The sequence below is a fragment of the Vipera berus genome (genome assembly GCF_964194415.1).
Source record: "Vipera berus genome assembly, chromosome: 1".
NCBI lineage: Eukaryota > Metazoa > Chordata > Lepidosauria > Squamata > Viperidae > Vipera > Vipera berus.
Window position 1 is genome coordinate 72,097,656 of NC_138202.1, and position 21,047 is coordinate 72,118,702.

Here is a 21,047-nt window from a genome sequence, read left to right on the forward strand (position 1 = left end):
TCCAGCCGCTTTCTCTCAATGGGTGCGATTAATCTTTGGCAGCTGTTGCTCTCCATCCATGCTGTTTACCTCGTTTTTCAAATATAGCTCGGGCGCCATCCTCGTCCATAAATAGGACGAGAAGGGGGGCTTTTATTGGGGAGTAGGGTGGGCGGTCGTGCTCTGTCTGGGACTGACTACTCGGGCCTATCAAAGCCCCTTTCCTTTCTTTCAAGGGGGGGGGCGGATAATGCCAGAGCAGGACCTTAACTTTCTCTAGTAGTTTGTAGGGAGGTGGTCCTTTTCCTCCGGGGCAGCCAAAATAGAGGCTAACACGCAGTGATGGTTGCCTAAGCTTTGTAGATTTCTTTAGACTTTCTTCCAGTTCAAAATAAGGGAATTTATACAACTGATGCTGTTTCCTTTGAAGAAAGAGTTGGAAATATGGGCGGAGTGAAAATTATTGTAAATTGGAAGAAGTATCATTGGTATGTTTTTAAACTTATTTAATTGTTAGGGTTTCCTCTCAGTTCCCCCCCCCCCTTGCAGATATTGTAAGCACAAGTTAGCCCAGCAAAACCTTTTTCATTTTTTAAGGAAGCACTCATTTTATTTTTGTATGCTATAATAATTCTATTGCTTCTTTCAACAGGGGATAGGTAGTTTTCAGGTTTGTGAAATTTGTGTCTCTTCTCTGAAAGTATTTGATGCAAAAGGTACGGGTTCAAGAATTAGGGTGTTTTGCACCCTTTTCCTGCTAGATAAGTGAGATTTCTTCATATGGATAGTAGGGAGCAGAATTATTATTGCTGCATTAAGCCCATGGGAGTAAGGAGTCTGTTGCAAATTATCCAGACGTGTTGCAGGATCCAATCTGGGTGGGTCACCAGAACCAGGGGTTTTCTCTTCCGAGCTTTTGGACTCAAGCTGAAGCCCATTCTCGGGGAATTTTCTATGTGGTCTGGACTGTTCTGTTCTGTATGTGATATTTATATGGTGCCTGTTGTGTGTAGGTTTTTAGATGTAGATTGTGGTATTGGCTGTTGTTTCTTTGTGCTGCCAAGCCCTCACCTCCTAAGTACTTGATAAGCTGGGGGTAAATACCACACACAGAACAGTCCAAAGCACATAGAGAAGTTCCGTGAGGGTGGGCTCCAGCATGACTCCGAAAGTTTGAAATACAAATGCTTTGGTCCTGGTAACTGACCCAGATTGGATCCTGCAACATTATCCTGGGACATGTATATTTGCCTTCATTTGTATCCGGACATGAAACAGCCTTTCCAGATGTGCCCTCTGCTCAGCCCTGATCCAAGTAACATAGTAGTCCCTGAAAAGTGATGGACAATGAATATTTGATGGTGGAATACTATAAGAGCTCAGATGGTCCAACTGCTGCCTCTTTAATTCTAGTTGCTGTTTTTTTTCCCTGGCTGTTTTTAGATCTTGTGGTTCTGTGGTGAGGTCACCACAAAAGTACTGGCATGGTGCTTTGGGGGCTGCTTTTGGTACACATGTGTTGAGATTCCATACATTTATAGTTAACTCTTATTTTGGAAGAGCATTCAAGTAATACTGAACAGTGTCCTCAGCAGATGCACAACTGAATGTATGCATTGTGGCTCTAACGTGGAGATTCCTAAGTTGGAAAGATCAGTTCTCTAAAATAAGATTGCCTCTTAGAGTGTTATAGGATTGGGAACCCAATAATACTTTCTAATGTATTTCATCTTCATAATTAGTCTGCAATGAAAAGACATTTGTATTTGATTCAGAGACAGGGAACCAGCTCGGCTGAAGACTGAGCTGTAAAGTAAGACATAAATCCACTGATTCCTCTTAGCCTGACCTCATCCATCATGGGAAAGAGGTGAAGGAGGAATCTGTGGGTTTGTGACCTATTATATGGCTCAATATTTGTCTGGCAGAAAGCAGTCTTAGGCTGCCTATTACTAATTCACCTTTGGGTAGATAAGATTGGAGGGAGTTCTGTGTAAATAATGGAAGAGATTATTGTGCCTGATTCCTCTTCCTAACCAAAAACTTTCACTCATGTATGGCTTGCTCAGACTATCAATGGTTCAAAATAGTTTTTCCTTCTACTTTGGCTGATAGAGGTTTTTTTTTTTAAGATATTGCATTGTAGTTTCAGCGTAGTTACCTGGGTGTGGTAGCTGTTAGTAATTATCCTGAATTAGTGGACTTTCTGTTCTATGGGAATGCCTTTTCTGCAAATAGAAGTAGTTTTTAGTAAGAAGGTATATTTAGTGGGTACTGTGATTATAGGGAAAGGGAAAACCCAAATTAAAGAGAAGGATGTGCAGCTATACTAGTGGGATCTTTGATTTTTAGCCATCAATATTTGGTTATCTAATCTAGACCTGCCACTCAGGTTTCTAAGATCTGCCTTCTTAATTTAGCAGCCCTCAGATTGTTCGAATACAGATTCTGTAAACCCATCCTCTGCATGGCCTGTGAAGAAAGCTGCTTTTGATTAGCAGGTTTAATATCTATCGTAATTCTATGTATCGGAAGCAAAATACAAATGGCATTTGCAGAATAATAAAAATTTGTAGAATAAGTAAAAAACGTTGAGACTCTAAGAAGACTGCAGAGAAGAGCAAAAGATTATTAGGGGATTGGAGGCTAAAACATACAAAGAACGGTTGCTGGAATTGGGTATGTCTAGTTTAATTAAAAGAAGGACTAGTGGGTGACATGATAGTGGTGTTCCAATATCTCAGGGGTTGCCACAAAGAAGAGGGAGTCAAGCTATTTTCCAAAGCACCAGAAGGCAGGACAAGAAGCAATGGATGGAAACTAATCGAGGAGAGAAGCAAATTTCCTAATAAATTTCCTGATAGTGAGAACAATGAACCAGTGGAATGGGTTGCCTTCAGAAGTTGTGGGTGCTCCATCACTGGAGGCTTTTAAGAAGAGACTGGACAGCCATTTGTCTAGCATGTTTGTTTATTTATTTATTATTATTTGGATTTATATACCGCCCCTCTCCCAAAGGACTCGGGGTGGTGTACAGGGCAATTAAAACACTATATACAACACATAATATACAAAAATTAAAATAAATTAAACCAAGTAGCCCTAAACAATAAAACACGTTCTAAAATTTAAAATTTAAAATCTAAAATCCCAGTCCCTCGGTCCAGGCTGGCAAGTTCAAATAGCCAAGTCTTTAGGTTGCGGCGAAAAGAGTGAAGGTCAGGAGCCATCCAGAGCTGAACAGGGAGCTGATTCCAGAGGGCAGGTGTGCCCACAGAGAATGCTCTCCCCCTGGGGGCCGCCAGTCGACATTCCCTGACCAACGGCACCCTGAGGAGGCCCTCTCTGTGGGAGCGCACAGGACAATGGGAAGTTAACGCCGGCAAAAGGTACTCCCGTAAATAATCCGGGCCCATGTTATAGGGTCTCCTGCTTGTGCAGGAGGTTGGACTACTAGAAGACTTCCTACATCCTTTCCAACTCTGTTATTCTATTTTGTTCTGTTCTATTCAAATGCCTTGGATTGGATTATTTGAGTGAGCCCTATTTTATGGCAGAACTTCTTGAACATACTTAGCATCAGCATTGCACTCATAGAGATCTGGGATTTCAGCTTCATTCTAAGTATTCTGGGAAATTGAAAGATCTTCAGATCTGGCTATTTGCTAACTGTTTGGAACCTTCTAGATAGTGGTCATAGGGCAATGTTTCTCAATGTTGGCAAATTTAAGAGGGCTTTAAGAGGAATGAGCTTCAACTCCCAGCATTCCACTCCTCTTAAATTTGCCAAGGCCGAGTAACAATATGTTACAATGGTTGACTGATACTGAACCTAGGCAACTGAAATTTGAAGCAATTGCTAACTCTGTAAAATATTTAATGGAATTCCATAATTACTAGAGATCCTAGGTTTAATTGCTTTTTTATTGGTAAAAATATGAATTTCCACTTTTTTCCACACTTTCCATTTTTAAAGAATGAAGGGCAAATGTATTGGGAATCGGTTTGAAACGGAGCTACCTAGAAACAGGCATGACTCATCCTATATTCTGGGTGTTGGATTAATTCCTGATCTAGATACATATGAAGAAATTGAAGCTATGCAATTTCTTCATTTTTGTGGAGAGCAAGAAAGCTATTAATCTACCATAGTGAATAACATCGTGGTCAAGTCATAGAAAGGGAGAGAGCACCAGAGAGATACATTACAGGCATTTTCCTGAGTCACAAAAGAACAAATAAGAAAATGCAAGCTAAACATCCTGCTCCACATTGAGCATTATTTGTATCTGACAGATAGTCTTCGCTCCTGATATTCAGAATTCTGATAATACAAACTTTGAAAACTTTTAGTCAACCCAGACTTTTCCCCTCTTGCCGTTTGCTTTGGAGTGATGAAGAAATCTGAGGATCCTTGACTACAGTAGCATTGTAATCTCTTGAGTGGGACTACTAAAGATTTTGCTGAGTGATGGATTTTGAAATATTTGTTGATTCAAGTCCTGGTGAAAGTGCATTTCCATAACATTCTATGTTTAGTGTCCTCTGTACATTTCGAATGATTGATTTTGCATGTTGGTAAAGACGGCTGTAGATGGGCTACTGAAAAAGTTGACTCTAAAGAGAAAAAGTTGATTCTAAAAAAGGAAACAATTTGTTCTAAATCAGTTGTAGCAAATTTATTTATCTATTAGATTGATATGACCCCCGCCCCACCACCCAGATTCATTTATTTGAGATAGGTGGCCATATCAGTCTAATAAATTAACTCTCTAAAATGGTGATCTAATTTATAGTTATTGTACAAAATAGCACGTGAAACTCTTTTTATTCATAAATAATCATATGTTATTATAATAGCTTACATTTGTATGCCCGAAATCAGTTTTCTGTTAAAGGTCTATATGAATTGCTCCTCGCTGATTTTATTGCACGATCGTTACTTAATTCATTTTACATCTACCAAAAAGCCAGATTAGGTGGGCTTGTTTCAAGGCCTATGACATTCTCATTGTGGGTATAGATCTGCTAAAAAGTTAGTTATTTATGAGTTTAATTTGATATCTTGCCACACAGATTGGCTATTTCTGGATCCCTTGTGCTAATGTACCTCTGTTTTCAGGGACAGAAAAATGAGTCAACAGCTTCTGATTAGAAATTGAACTAAAGTTAAATACTCTAAAAATTGTTATGTGATTTAATGCTGAAGTTTATAAAACTGTACAGCCAACCAACAATTGTACATCATTCTACTGGAGATTGCAATTTCTCTGCTGCTGTCCCCTGGCAGAAATGCACTCTTAATTAGGGATTCTTCAAAATATGAGCTATGCCCATGATTTATCTATTTCTTTCAGAGATAGTAACAAGAATTAAACTGTTGTTTTTGGATAACATAATAGTTTTTCTATATTTTAACTTCAGTAAAGACAAATATTACATTGAGATTGTTTACGCAAATGAAGGAGAAAAGGTACAAGTTCAAGAACTATTCTAGTGGATTTGAATACCAAACTAGGTAAATTTCCAGTGTCTCCATTAGCCAGGATTAAAATTACGTGTATATTCAAAACTGATGCTTATATTTACCTCCATAAACAATTACTCCATTCATGCTTTCTAGAGAGTTCCCATAGTATTATAGTTTGAGTTTACTCAGCATATTTTTTTAAAAATATCAAAGTTAATATCTAGCATTTATTTATACCTCCTAATGAAACCTTTTGGAGAAGAAAGTTTATTGGGCTTCCTATGTGACTTTTATCAATTGATTTATATTATCAGGCATAGATATCTGTGAGAATTGGAGAGTGACATCACCCAAATGACAGAAAATATTTAATTTGTGTCATTCTGACATTGTGGATTGTGGTGGACACCTTAGTTTTCAGTTTATGACTCTGACATTCTTAACCCTTTACCATGAGTACCTGAGAATACAATGGACAGCCAAGAAAACAAATACATGGATTATTAAACAAATCATCCCCTAGTTCTCACTCAAGGCACAAATAGCTAGGGTGAAATTGCCTTATTTCAGATAAGTTATGCAAAGACATCTCTGGAGAAGGTTGTGATGCTGGAAAGGAGGAAGGAGAGAGAAGAAGAAGATGACTAGCAGGAAGGTGGATGGACACAGTTACAATGTTGGTAGGTGCACCATTGTGGACCAGTGTTGTGCATTTAGCTCACGTGGTGTAACAAGATGTTGGGTTTGTTGTCACTGTGAGTTGTGGTGGTGGGGGCACGAAGGGAGGCTCAGCCAATCTCAATGTATGCATGGTTGTACTTTGACAACAAAGGTTCATTCATTCATTGGAAGATCTGAAATATGGGGTTAGGAATAGATTGTTATTAGTAGGCGATCACCTGGGTTGATTGCTGGCACATAAACAAAATCAACCAATTGTAACTAAGTATAACTGTCCAAAAACATCAGAGCATTCTTATATTGTGCTTAGATTTTCTGTCAAATGTATGATCTGTTAACAATCAAAAGAATGTAATGGAAACAGTATACACTTGTACTTTTGCAATAAAACATAGTTAAAATATTTAATTGGGGAGCCAGTTTTTTTTTAGCGAATAGAATATCTGTCCTCACTAAATGTCTTTAATTTAAGCATATAGACATAACGTAAGATATCGTCTGGACTTACACACTGTGCAGTTGAACAAATTCGTTCATTGGTATGTTGTGTGAAGTTAGCCATGGAGGTTTATAAATTGTACCTTACAACTAAATTTAAATTACAACAGAGCCTTGGTGGAGCAGTGGGCTAATGCCTCCTTAAGTAACACCAGCTGCCTGCAATTAGTGCAGGTTCGCATCCCACCAGGCTCAAGGTTGACTCAGCCTTCCATCCTTCCGAGGTAGGTAAAATGAGGACCCAGATTGTTGGGGGCAATTAAGCTGACTTTGTAATAATGCCGCTTGGGTGTGTGTGTGTGAAAGCCCTAATAAGCAGGCATATACATAGAATGAAGGCTACTGCTAAGCTTGTAAGCCGCCCTGAGTCTTCGGAGAAGGGCGGGATATAAATGGAATTAAAATAAATAAAAATAAATAAATTTGTCGTATGAATTCAATCAGTAGTGATTTGTTCAGTAAACAATGGCTTAGTATAGTTGGCATGAATTCAGACACAGTCACCATGTTCAGCATGGCTAATCTCCATTATGTGTACAGTTGCACTGTTACAATATGATCTTACTTATAACTAACTATACAAGAGAGAATCCTGAATTGGTTTCCTGTTCCTCTAAGACTACCCAGAATACTGTAGTACACAATAGAGGCCCGCCCTATATAACACAAGATCTGTGAGCCACAGATCATCAGTGAGGCACGGTGGAGCGCTTCTGTATATAGGCTGTGGGTAAAAAGAATAAGAATTTAAACAGTGGCAGCTCAGAGAGGCCAACCATTGATGGCTTGGAGGTTGTACAAACCTGATGAAGGGCATTTCAAGATCCTTGAATATGGTTATGCAGGTGTGCTTGGAAAATGGATAAAGTAAAAGCTGCCTATTTATCTGTTTATGACACCACTACATTGTTGCATTAGGAGTTTTTAATAAGCCGGTTTGTTAAATTGGAATTTAGAAGTTTAGGCTCATCCTTGAGATTATGTTTAAATCCCAGGTGTCTTATTTTGAATGAATCTGAACAAAATAAACAGCATTTAGTTCAAAAGCAAATTGTTTCAGGATGTTTCCTCCACACAGTTTTTATTTTCAAGTCCTTCCAAAGCGATTTTAAATCAACCTGCAATTTTCCTCCTGCTGGTTTGGAAACACAAGGAACATGCTGAGAACCCCGTGAGTCACTTAGTCCTTCTTCCTGCTGACCAACAGGAGGTCCTGAACCCCAACATTCAATCAGTGTTCTGCCCTCTGAGCTGCCATAGATGTTGGAGGAAGAAAAATGTCTTTTTCCCCCATTCCACACCAAAAAGGAAATAAAATAAATAGCTGCCACATGTTGATGTGAAAGGAAGCTTTGTAAGACCGGATAATTTGTAAATCCAAGCCATCTTGCGTCAGCATTACATTGCACATAAAAGTATCTAAAAGTGTAGTGATACCATGTCTATAGTACTGCAATCTCTAGTGGTTTCCGCATTATTGCAAACCAGGTTTCCAGGATGATGATGATCACTTGGAAGCTAAAGCTGCTTCAGAATATGGCAGTGATGGGCAGTGATAGGCAAGCTTCTTGGTGCTCACATAACACCACTGCTGTGTGGACTGTATTTGCTGCCAGTTGGCTTCTGGGTGCAGTTCCAAATGTAGAGGAGTGCAGAGACAACTTTGGAAAGGGAATATACAGTAAGCATTGTTAAATAAATATTAGCTTAGCCCTAGAAATAAAGAAGGGACGCGGTGGCTCAGTGGGTTAGGATGCTGAGCTTGTCAATCAGAAGGTCGGCAGTTTGGCGGGTCGAATCCTGAGTGCCGCGTAGCAGAGTGAGCGCCTGTTACTCGTCCCAGCTTCTGCCAACCTAGCAGTTCAAAAGCATGTAAAAATGCAAGTAGAAAAATAGGGACCACTACGGTGGGAAGGTAACAGCATTCCGTGCGCCTTTGGTATCTAGTCATGCCGGCCACATGACCACGGAGACGTCCTCGGACAAGCGCTGGCTCTTCGGCTTTGAAACGGAGATGAGCACCGGCCACTAGAGTCAGAAACGACTAGCACGCATGTGCGGGGGAACCTTTACCTTTTCCTTTACCTTAGAAATAAAGAGAAGGTGAGAAAGAAACTCAAGATAATTCCATGTTGGTTTTGTTTGGAATAAGGGGGAAGAAAAAAACTCTGACAAGCATTCAAGCTTGTATTGTTATACCCCATAACAGGGGTTCCCAACCAGGGGTGCTCATAACCCCTGAGGGTGCGGGATGATATTCCAGGAGATGCGAAAACTTGGGTTTTCAAAATTATAGTGTATATGCATAATTCATTGCCATTATTTTGAATTTTTGTAAGGGGTGTGAGGATATATCAGAAGCATTCTAGGAGTGCAGGGTATAGAAAAGGTTGGGAACCACTGCCCTATAACGTAGATTTCCAGTAGTCCTTGTATTTTCTGTCCCTCACTTGATCTTTGTAAGGCCAACGTCACCTACTTGGTCTAGCTCTCTGAAGGACCATTTATTTCTTGTGTCGTCCATTCTTTTTCTTCTGATAGGGTTGGTTGTTTCAAGTTCCTTCAAGGAGGGAGCCCCTTCTACCATAGCATCTGCCCTCTGGAACAGTATCCCCTTAGAGATCCATAAGGCTTCTTTCTCGTCTGTCTTTGGATTGGAAGGATGGTTTCCAGGAGTTATGAGGATTAGGGACAGGGTTTGTCCCCTGAATGGACACTGTTTTTATTGCTATGTTTATTTTGTACTGTATGGTCATTGTAACTTGTAAAGCTGCCCAGGGCCATCTAGAATGGTACTCTTACAGCACAAAGAATATTGAAATTTCATTTAAAATGAAGATGGGTTTGATTGAAGCAATTAGCTGTTTGCGGGTCCTTGAAGACTGCAGGGATGAAATTGACAGTTTTTGCTTTTGTTTTCTCTTTCTTTTTGACAGGGGATCAGAGATCATATAAGGCAACTTTTAGGATTGATTGATTGATTGATTGCAAGTTATTGCTTTGAAAAGAGTAGATCAGGAATGCATGGGGCAAGATTTCCCACTACTAAGACAGCAGACCATCAGTTCCAGTGCTGAAAAACTGTTTTGCTCCAGTTTCAAATAAAGCTGGTATAAGTACAGAAACCAAGAGCTTTTGACATGAGTTGCAGTGGCGTAGCGTGGGTTGTCAGCACCCGGGGCAAGGCAAGCACCGCACCGCACGCCTGGCACACACCCCCTCCACAGTGGGCGGCGACCCGGCGGCTTGGATCGGATTCGCACAGCCAGCACTGCAGTGAGAGTGAGTGAGCCAGGCAGGGGCAGAGAGCTGCAAGTGTGAGCGCGCCCCCCCCCAGATGTTGCGCCCGGTGCGGCCGGCACCCCCTGCACCCCCCACGCTACGCCACTGATGAGTTGACATCATTTGATTAGACAATTTCCGAGCCAACTTTGCACTAGCACAAGCACTTGTGTAGAAGTATCCTTACAGAAGATTAGGAAATAAGGAGCTGTCTTTATTGTCTACGATCCAATCAAAAGTTTCCACCGTTAAGAAAGTTGTATTGATTTGCTATTTATGCTTAATGGTCTCTAATTGAAATCAGTGGGATTCCTCAAAAGTACCACTCCCTTTTTTTTGAGTTTGCAAACATTCAGTAGCCTTTCCAAAACTGAGAGACCTGCAGTCAGGAGGTTGTCTTGTGGAGATTTTGGTGCTCTGTGAGCTTGGATGTTTGCTTGCAACAAGGTAATGTCATTACTGTGAATTTGTGTGGGGTTTGCTGCCTGCTTATATGCAGTATATATACTGATTTTTGAAGGCAGCAAACCCCATTCTCATTCACACTGATAATGCTACTTAATTGGGTAATGAAATGTCTGGAAGCAAACAACCAGGAACTCTACAATTCCTGAACTGCATTCTTTTCAATTGAGATCCATATTGTCTACTGATGTGTCTGAGCAGTCCAATGGGTTTTACCTTACCTTACCTTCAGAGACTACGTTCAGCCACAACATTTATACTGTGGTTTTGGACTGGTCACTCTCCCTCAACTCAACTCACAGGTTTGTTATTGTGGGGGGGGGAATAGAGCATCGAGGCATACACATTTCCCTGAACTCCAGAATAAAAGGCTAACAAATAAATCTAACAAACAAGCCATAATGTAGAACAGGGGTGTCAAACTCAATTTCATTGAGGGCCGCATCAGCATTGCGGTTGCCCTCAGGGGGCCGGGTGGGTATGGCCAGGGTGGGCGTGGCCTACTGGGTGGGCGTGGCTAGAGTGCGTATGGCCTACTGGGTGGGCATGGCCAGCTCTACATCGTTCGCATCAAGGGTGCCTTTGGGGGCCTGGGCAGGAGTGGGACAGATCTGAGGGTCTCTGGCAGAAGGAGGGTCTCTGGGCCAGGGCCAAGGCAGTGGGGGCCGTTCCCTCACTGTTTCCAGGATGGCTTCGCGGGCCACATGAAACCACTTTGCGGGCCGGAACCGGCCCCTGGGCCTTGTGTTTGACATGTCTGATGTAGAAGATCATGTTTGCCTAATACAATATGTGAACTCAGCCTTATGTTTTATAAATCATAGTTTATCATTCATTTGACTTTTGTTTTTTATTTAAAAAGCCACAGGTAGAACAGTCATGCCTATTTCTATAAATCCAGCATTGATAATTTTTTGCATTAAGATAAAAAAAACAATTTGATATTCTAGCTAAAACTTAAATGATCATTTTGGGGGTATCTATTGAAAGATGCTTTTCAGTAAAGTTTTGTACAGTTGAGCAATTCAGAACTTGGTTTTAATATACTGTTTGTTTTTGGATTGTTTTTATATTTATACACAATAATGAAGCAAATAAGTAAACATTTCTTCCTTTTAGCCAGACTGCACAATATTTTTTTAAAGCTTCATGCTAAGCCCATAGAAAAAAATTTGAGCTGGTCTCCAATATTTTTTAATAAACTCCTAGTCAAAACCAGCATTGATTGTCTGCCAAGTTTCATTTGTTTTTCAGTCAAGCAATAATAAGATCTAATTCAATATTTCAAGAAATTAAATAAGTGCCCAGAAGGTTTTGATGTTATGGCCAAAGCTCTCATCAAGACATTTATCTGCAAATCTCCCAACTGAGATTCATATTCTTGGTTTTGGTATTTATTACTTATATTGCAGAGGATTTTAATTGATTCTCCTTAATGATCATATTTTAATGTAGTTTATGGACATGGATCACAGTATCTGATGGATCTGTGAAAGCGGATGTCTCATTTTTTTCTAAAGCAACTTTGCTTCCATTAGTCATTTGTGACACATCACCAGCTTCAATGACAAAATATAAGTAATTTTCATGGTTTCTGGGAAAATAATATCTCTAACCATGGGTGACCATGTGAGAGGGGTTTTTCTTTCTTCCTTTTGCCTTTCCTTGAGTTACCCATCCTGCTAAGCCCCAGTTTATTTACCATTTTTATTGAGAATGATTATTATAATAATGTGTTCCCAAGGGAACCTAGAATAGTGCATGTATCAATAAAAAAAATTAAAATAGTCACTTACAATATAGCACACAAAAATAATTTAGCTTCGTAGTAATTTAAAATAAAATTCATATAAAAGGTAACCTGGTCCTAGAGTGGTTGTTATCTTGCTGATGTCCAGTTGAGTAAATACATCTTGTTGTTGTTGTTAGTTGCAAAGTCGTGTCCGACCCATCGCGACCTCATGGACAACGTTCCTCCAGGCCTTCCTGTCCTCTACCATCTTCTGGAGTCCATTTAGGCTCACACCTACTGCTTCAGTGACTCCATCCAGCCACTTCATTCTCTGTTGTCCCCTTCTTCTATTGCCCTCCATCTTTCCCAGCATTAGGCTCTTCTCCAGTGAGTCCTTCCTTCTCATTAGGTGGCCAAAGTATTTGAGTTTTAGCTTCAGGATATGGCCTTCTAAAGAGCAGTCAGGGTTGATCTCCTCTAGGACTGACATCTTAAGTTTTCTTTAAAGCTAGAAGAGATGCTTGGAGAACCGTTGGAAGAAGACATGAAATGTGTTTAAGTGAACATGGGTAAAAGCCTATATTAGGGATTACCTCTGGATGATAAGGACAACAAAATGCCAACATGTCTTCATCCTTATTGTGGCCACTGATAACTGGTGGCTATCAGTGGCTCTGTTTGGGGTGGGTGGGTTTAGTGGCTCTGTTTGGGGTGACCTGTTCTCTGTTGGGTGGGTGGGTTGGTGGGTGGGGTTCAGAACATCTGTTTTGAAGAATGTTTAAGGTATTTGATGGACAAAGTCATTCAGATCTGCCTTGACTTGGACTCTGACTGGGCCAGGTAGACTGAGGTGCCTGGGGCACTATCTTGGGGAATTGTCTGGGATGTGTTTTAGCTGGTGGACTCCTGTAAAAGTGGGCAGGCTGTCAGTTCAGCCACCTCTTTGCTGGATCTGGGCCCCTCCTGTATCTTAAAAGCACCCAGGGAGATGTCAGCCCTTCAAGGGAGACCAGACTAAGAAACCAAAGTTATGAATGCCAATGCAGGTAGTCCTTGATTTACAACCACAATTGAGCCCAAAATTTATGTTGCTAAGTGAGAAATTTGTTAGGTGAGTTTTGTCCCATTTTACGACTTTTCTTGCCACAGTTGTTAAGTGAACCGCTGCAGTTGTTAAATTAGTAACATGGCTGTTAAGTGAATCTGGGTTTCCCCATTGATTTTGCTGGTCAGAAGGTCGCAAAAGGTGATCATGTGACCCAAAGTCATTCCACTGGCTACAGTATCCCACGATCACTGATGTTAAAGTTAGAAATACAGAGAATCAACACAATAAGAGGTCTTTGACTAAAAAAAAAATCCTGTATGTCAAGGCAGCCCAGGCTATTCTGATATTATAATCAGGCCTGAAGCCAGAATTATTTAGAAAAGCTCCTTTCAGATAAGTTTATTGTGGGCAATCCCCCACTCTATTTATTTATATTTATTGCCCAAGAAGAGGATACTTGTGATGGACATAAGAGTTATTGCCCTACTGATACTAGGACTGCTGTGAATGGATTGCAGAAATCTAGATGGCCACTAAATGACAAGTCAGTTTTCTGTATCTCTTCACTATCAGTTAGTGTGGGGTTTTGAAGTCCAGTTATGGAAGTCTTGCTTGATAGTAAAGAACTGTTAACTACCTGTTATTAAAGAGCCCAACTTTTAAATCTACTATGCCAAATGTTACCATCTAGGAAGGGAAAGAATGTAGGGAGGTGACAGAGTTCCTATCCTATAATCTATCTATCTTATAATCTATGTATCTATCTATGTATCTATCTATCTATGTATCTATCTATGTATCTATCTATGTATCTATCTATGTATCTATCTATGTATCTATCTATCTATCTATCTATCTATCTATCAATCAATTAATTATGCTGTCCGTCTTGCAGTTCAAGACATCTCTGGGAGGCTTAAAGTGTAACAAAAGCATAATTTAATTACAATTATATAATTATGTTTTATAATTTATTTAATATTTATAATTATATTTATAAATATAAAATATAAAAACTAATATTTATGTTTAGGTTTTTATATTAAAATATGTTTTTTATATTTTTATTTATAATTATAAATATAAAAACAAATGAAAATTACAGAGGATTAATATTATCAGGCAGATGACGATGAGAATTTAAGATGTGATAAGACATGGCTTCTGTAAACTCAGTAGGTTCTGCATGTCTCATGATTGCAATAATAAACCACAGTTAGCAAGTTTTACATACTGGACATAAATCATAGCTTAAAAAGTACAATGGCGGAATGCAATACCCTAAGCAAAAGGCAAATAAACAGTATTGTGGCTTTGAGTCAGGTGTAAATCAGATCATTCTATATTGGTAAAAGTACTTTGGCCACTTTGCTTCCCTGTGCTTCTTCCCTTTCTTTTGCAGCCCAATTTCAAGCAGGTGCTTAAGAGTGCAGCCTATAGCTCCCATACAGTTTGGCAGCAGTATTCAGGGAATTAATTTTATATCTCAAAACAAACTGCTCTTGACTTACATTGCAGTTATCACTCCACATCATTTCTGGAATAGATCCAATGACTTGAAGGCTTCCCTTTCAGCATAAATGAAAAGCATGATCACAGCAGACCTCCTATTTGAAGACCTTCAAAGATTTATTTGCTTGTTTGTTTGGGTGTTTATTGCCTGCCTGCCTGCCTTTTTGGTGGAACCACAACTGCCAGAGTTTCCAGCTATCCTGATTTTCTCAAACTGCACGAACAAATCATAGAATACTATATGCTAACTGGCTCTCTCAGGGGTTTTGGGTGGTTATTTTGTCCTAAAAAGGATAAACCAAGTCTTGGAGTGGGCGGGAGGGGGGGCAGCTTGCCTAGTGAGAATGGAATTGCATGAACCTATGGAGAGTGTTGGGTTTTGTACAATTGCTTGTCAACTTTTTGTCTTAAGTGCTTACTTTACTCTTCCCCCCCCCATAATTTTGAGGTCACCTACTGACCGTCTGTACCATCACAAGACTATTTTCATGAAGCCCAGCCTGCCAATTCAGTAGCATCTCTCCTTCATGTTATTCCAGAGCAATATGCTGGGTCAGCAAAATGGCATTGTGTGACCATATGCCAGCACTGCAGTCTTTCTGCTTGGCCTACACATTTACTTGCTGAAGTTGCATTTCATAAGTTAAGGCTGTCAATGTTTTATGCCTCTCCAGGTATCTACAGCAGACATGTCAAACACAAGGCCCGGGGGCCGGATCCAGCCCACAAAGTGGTTTCATGTGCCCGTGAAGCCATCCTGGAAACAGTGAGGGAACGGCCCCCGCTGCCTTGGCCCCAGCCCAGGCCGGCCGGGAGCCAATGTACAATTTTGTGGTGGTCATCTATGCTGAAATACATTCAGTCTTAGCTCCACAAGGCCATCTGGAAACAGTGAGGGGCTGGCCCCTGCTGCGTTGGCACTGCCCCCTGGGAGCACGGTGGGGAGGTATCACCCTTTGGGAGGAATGAAGAAATGTACCATCCGCTGGAAGTGGCCAGCACATGGCCCTGCCTACGTCGGGCAGGCTAGGGGCTGGGCAGCATTCCGCTGCTCTTCAGATTCATGCCACCTGACTCAGCCTCTTGGTGCTGTGAGACGAGCGCCCCGCTGCCTGCCGAAACTGGGCAGGCTGGGGGCTGGGCAGCATCGTGCTTCTCTTTGGATTCGTGCTGCCTGGCTCAGCCTCTCAGCACTGTCAGGAGAGCGCCCCACTGCCTGCTAAAACTGGGCAGGCTGGGGGCTGGGCAGCATTGTGCAGGTAATGTCAACTCTCGTGCTGCTCATGGCCCCTCCCCCAGAGCCCACCAAGCTGGATACGTGAAGTAGGCGAGGGCCATGTGCTGCCCACGTCTAGGTGATGGTGCATTTCTTCATTCCTCACGAAGGATGACACTTCCCCAGCTGCGTTTCTTGCCTGTTTTTCTCCCTCCCTCATCTCAAATATTTTCCCACCACTATGTTCTAAGGAAGGAAGGAAGGAAGGAAGGAAGGGGGAGGGTCTGAAGGAAGTTCTGCTTTAGTCCTGCCCTGCTGCCCTTTCACCATCCCCTTGCCCCCTCCTCCTGGCCTATCCTGGGGGGTCTCCCATCCTATTGCTAAGGAAGCTTTGGATACAAAGCCAGGTCTCCTCAATGGAGAGGGAGTGGGCTTCCCTCTTGACTTTGTCCTCGTACCCATCATGAGCAACCTGGCTAAGGAGAGCAAGCACAGCAGCAGCAGTCTTGAGGAGGAGCTAAGTGCAGTTGGGCACCTCCTTGGGGAAGTGGGGCTGGGCTTAGTGCCATGAGTGCTTGAGGGCTGGGCTGGGCATTTGACCTCTGCACCACTGTCCAGCTCCCCCCTGCATGGCCTGAGAGGAACAGTGAAGCTCCTTCAATGGACCATGCCTTGGCACTTGCCCCAGTCCCATCTCCTTCTGCCAGAGACCCTCAGATCTGTCCCACTCCTGCCAGGCCCCTATAGGCAACCTTGACGTGAACAATGTATAGCTGGCCATGCCCACCCAGTAGGCCACATGTACCCCAGCCACGCCCACGCAGTAGGCCGCACCCGCCCTGGCCACACCCACCCACCCACCTGCCCCCCCGAGGGCAACCGCAATGCCGATGCGGCCCTCAGTGAAATTGAGTTTGACACCCCTGATCTACAGTATACACCACCCATTTGTACCCTTCTCTCCTTCGTTTCTTCAGTCTGTTTGTTTTGTGCACAATTGGAGGACAGTTCATAATTATTTGTATGTACTGTCACAAAAAGGTTTAAAGATCCAGGGCAGACTTCTGCACCCATGAAGACAATGCTGTAATCAGTAATATTGATATCCAGCATTTCTAAATGGCTTTGGAAATTACTGTCAGTGTTTGACTACAAAATTTCAGGAGCATGGTGTGGCATCTAATATATTCAGTTCTGCTCCACCTTGGATCTGGGCATTGGCAGTCCAGAGATTCATGGGCATTTTAGATTGGCTGAATGTTGATCAGCGCCTAATTTGTAAGTTGTTAGGTTGTATATGATTCTAGCATGCACCAGGCAATTGGATATTCCATGCTTCAGATGGTTTTCAATCTGTGAATCCTTTAATATCAGAAAGCAACCGGTTTGGATAACTAGATTAGGCTAACCCTGACTTCTGCAAAATTGTACTCTTCAGACTCATTGTGAGCACAATGCAGAAATTTACAGCCAATTGTACTCAGCAGGTTTGGGGAACTGGGCTAAGTAACTGGAAATGAGTCTTCAGTTATCACTGAACTGCAGTTTTTCTTAACTTAGCACCAAAGAAAGCACAACTGTGGCTATAATAGCAGAATGTGTTTATAATAGCACAGTAAGTTGGGTTTCCAAATTATTCTCATGGATTGTTTGCTGGGCTGCTAGCAATAGTGCAATGAAATATGATTTATATTCTCAGTGGAACTCACTTTATTTAGAGGTATTTGTTTTTGATTTGCTGACATTTACAAACCATTAACATGGAATAAGGTGGAAGCTTGACAAGGGCAGATGGCTACATTCACAGGAGTTTGGAAATGAAATGATTGATTTATCAAAATAACACTCCTAGCTATCTTAGGGTAATCTAGTTATGCTGGCTTTGTCTACCCAAAAGACACGAGAGAATGAAGCCATTGGTTTTGTGTCAATGTGTTGATGATTTCATTTCTTAGATTTTGGAGGATGGCTACATCTAGACCTTTATTATTTTATCTTATTCAGCTTTTCTAACCAAACAAGAACAGATTTTCAGTGGAGGCTATTCATGAACAGAGCCAATAGATGCCAATAATTGCATTGTCACCACAAGCAGGGTCAGTCATGGTTAGTTTTGATGTGAAATGATCAGAAACCCCCATGTTTGTGCATTAGACTAGGAGGTTGAAATAATTTTAATTTAATTTAATTTAATAATATTTATATACCGCCCTTCTCCCTGAGGACTCAGGGCGGTTCACAGGGCAGAATAAAATACTAAATACAAACATTAAAAAGAGATTAAATGATTGCCCAAGTTAAAACAATTGGAATACAATTCTAAAACCCCAAGATAAAATTAAGACACCAAAAATAAAAAACCCCACCAATCCCCATCAGGCTAGGCCGGCTTGTACAAACAGAAACGTCTTGAGATCGCGACGAAAGGAGCGAAGATCGGGCGCCATCCGGAGCTCTACCGGTAGCTGATTCCACAGCTCCGGAGCGCCCACAGAGAAGGATCTCCCCCTGGGGGCCACCAATCGACATTCTCTGATCGGTGGCACCCTGAGGAGGCCCTCTCTGTGGGAACGCACAGGGCGCAGGGAGCTTGATGCCGGCAGCAGATGTTCCCTAGAACATCTAGGGAAATAGAAGGTCCTGGCAAATTACTTCCATAGTGCTTACATAGCAATTCCAAAAAACTACATAGATGTATCTAAGTGACCACAAACTGTCAAATTTAATTAAAGGGAGTCTTTACAGTTCAGACCAAAAAGTTAATGTTATATATGAACTGATGTATAATGATTGGAGTTACACATTGCACTAACACATGGTTTGCTTAACCAAAGGCTATTGAGTTGGCCACAATTGGGTGGGTTACTATGACACTAAGCTATAAATTACAAATCACAATAGCGTGTTGCACAAACAGTAGCTACTCTGCATTTCATTTGAAGAACAGAGAAGATAGCTGAGATTATAATAATTAGGAGCAGTGATTGTTAGCTCTTACAGAAATGTAAACATGGCTTCTAGTTTCTGCTCAGTTTTTCATATGAAGTTTTTGTAGAATCAGTAATACCTGTTTCCCCTTGAACAAACAGTGTGAAAGAGTCATACTGTTCTGGGCTATGTGTAAATGTATGGCAATTTTATTCCTTTCACACAAGACAGTTTGTTCTGTAACTGAGTTGTTAGATTTTGTTTGACCTTTTCACTATTCTTCTGCTACAGTAGTTTGTTTATCCAGCCTGTTTTCATCATCTTCAAGGTTATTGTCTTGGTGAAGAGGAAAACGATATGGAAAGAACAGCTGTACCTAAGTTTGGACTAGTTTATGATGCTAACTGAAACTGCTTTTCTGTATGGGAAATGGTAGGAGCATCAAGATATGCTCCACATTGTAGAAAAAAGAATTAAAAATGAAATAAAGCTACAGAAACAATGCCAAAGGCATTGCTGTAAGGAAAATGGCTTTGCAAGGACTTATCTTGTTTTAAAATTTTATTAATCAATTAAAAGCATTTATATAGTTGCCCATCTTATAACCAACTGTGTCAGGCTCCCAATCAAAAGCCTTTAACAATATCACGGCTTTTATTTGGTTTGCATTCCACCTTTCTGCAAACAGAGCACTCGAGGGACTAACAGTAAAAGATAAATAAAAAACAACAACATGAAAATAGATTACATTGCTATTAACAAGGAAAGAGGAACTTTTTCTAAAAGCCAAAAGATGGGCATTTAGCACATCTCCTGAGGGAGCATATTCTGTAACCTTAAGCAGTATAGGAGAAACGTTAGCATGTTGTAATCTCATACTAAGAGAATACTAACTTCCATATATTTGTGGTAACATTGATAAAGTTAATACTTTTTTTAAAGCAGTATGGGCCTTTGGAGGCATGGAGAGAATTTAACACATCATTAATGATCCAAAGTGTTATATTAAAGCAGTAACTTTATTAAGTCCTGTGCAATTGTATAAAATAATGTATAGCCTTTTGAATTTCCAATAATGCTTTATGATAAAAATTGATTCATAAATCAGAACAGTGGGAACAGTGGGGAAAATTGGATAGATTCTTGGAGTGGATTAGAATAAGAATTCTCCACAAATTGCAGAGAAGAAGAAACAGGAGAATAAATTTTGATCCTCCATTTCTGGAAATACAAAATCCAGCAATTAAAGTCTAACATTATTTCCTTCATTAACAAGATAAATATACCCCCTGTTCAGTAGAAAACAAAAGAGATCTTATGTTCTAAAATTTTATTAACAAAACTAGAGATAATGTAAGACCTTGTATTAAATAAAAATAATAATTTGAAGCCAAATGAAATAGGGCTCTCCAGCAATGACTTTTAAAACATGACTAAATTTCTAGTGTCATTTTTGTCTACATATTTCACACATATTCACATGAATCAGTGAAAGTATCCAATGTTTTCTCTAAAATATGGCTTAAGTACTGAGAAAAAAATAATAATCTTTCAACATCAAATATGTATCCTGAGGAAGAACATGCCAAATGAGCATTAGATACCGGTACACATTTATTGTCAAATAAAATATTTCTGAGGAAAGGTTTTGAAATACAGCTACCTCAAAATAGGATGTCTTCCAGAAGACCATTCTTTCTTGACTTCACCAGTTTGTTGAGACTTTCTCTGACATAATATTGTCTAGATTTCGTTCAATAAGAACTGAGTTTACGCTACTCTTTTATTTGTTGTGGACCAGACGTGGTCATCCTTGACATTCACGCCATTCTCAGAGCTGGTGCTAGAGTTATTCAATTATTAATAGCAGAACTAGGACAATCAGATTTTATCTAGGAACTTACATCTGATAGCTGTCATAACTCCATTTATTTCTTCCCCCTCAAGCAAGGAGAGACTCCTGTAATTCCCAAACAGAAATTAGTTGACAGGAGCTTAGGCACCATTTTTAGCTGGGACCAAATGAACATCAGAAACTGTCTTTAGGCATTTGGCAAGATTTTGTTTAAATCCTGCTCAAGAAAAGCAAGACTGAATTTGGGGGAAAAATGCTGGGCTAAAAAGTATTATTTCTACCATATCTTTGTTAATTTGCTTTTAATTTTTAACTATTATTTATGCCTTGTCCTTTAAGCAGCTCTAAAAGGTTTAATTTAAAATAGTCTAAAATATGATT

At 40.5% G+C, this 21,047-nt stretch overlaps 1 protein-coding gene across 2 annotated transcripts in view; it reads left to right on the top strand.

Annotated features, from left to right (window-relative positions):
- Positions 1-284: 284 nt before the first annotated feature.
- SLC8A3 (solute carrier family 8 member A3) overlaps positions 285-21,047 on the top strand; it is a 220,630-nt gene continuing 199,867 nt past the window's right edge. For both annotated transcript variants that reach the window (XM_081329600.1, XM_081329599.1), the window contains exon 1: positions 285-467. The gene's annotated coding sequence lies outside the window, so the exon portion shown is untranslated. The remainder of the gene's footprint in view (positions 468-21,047) is intronic.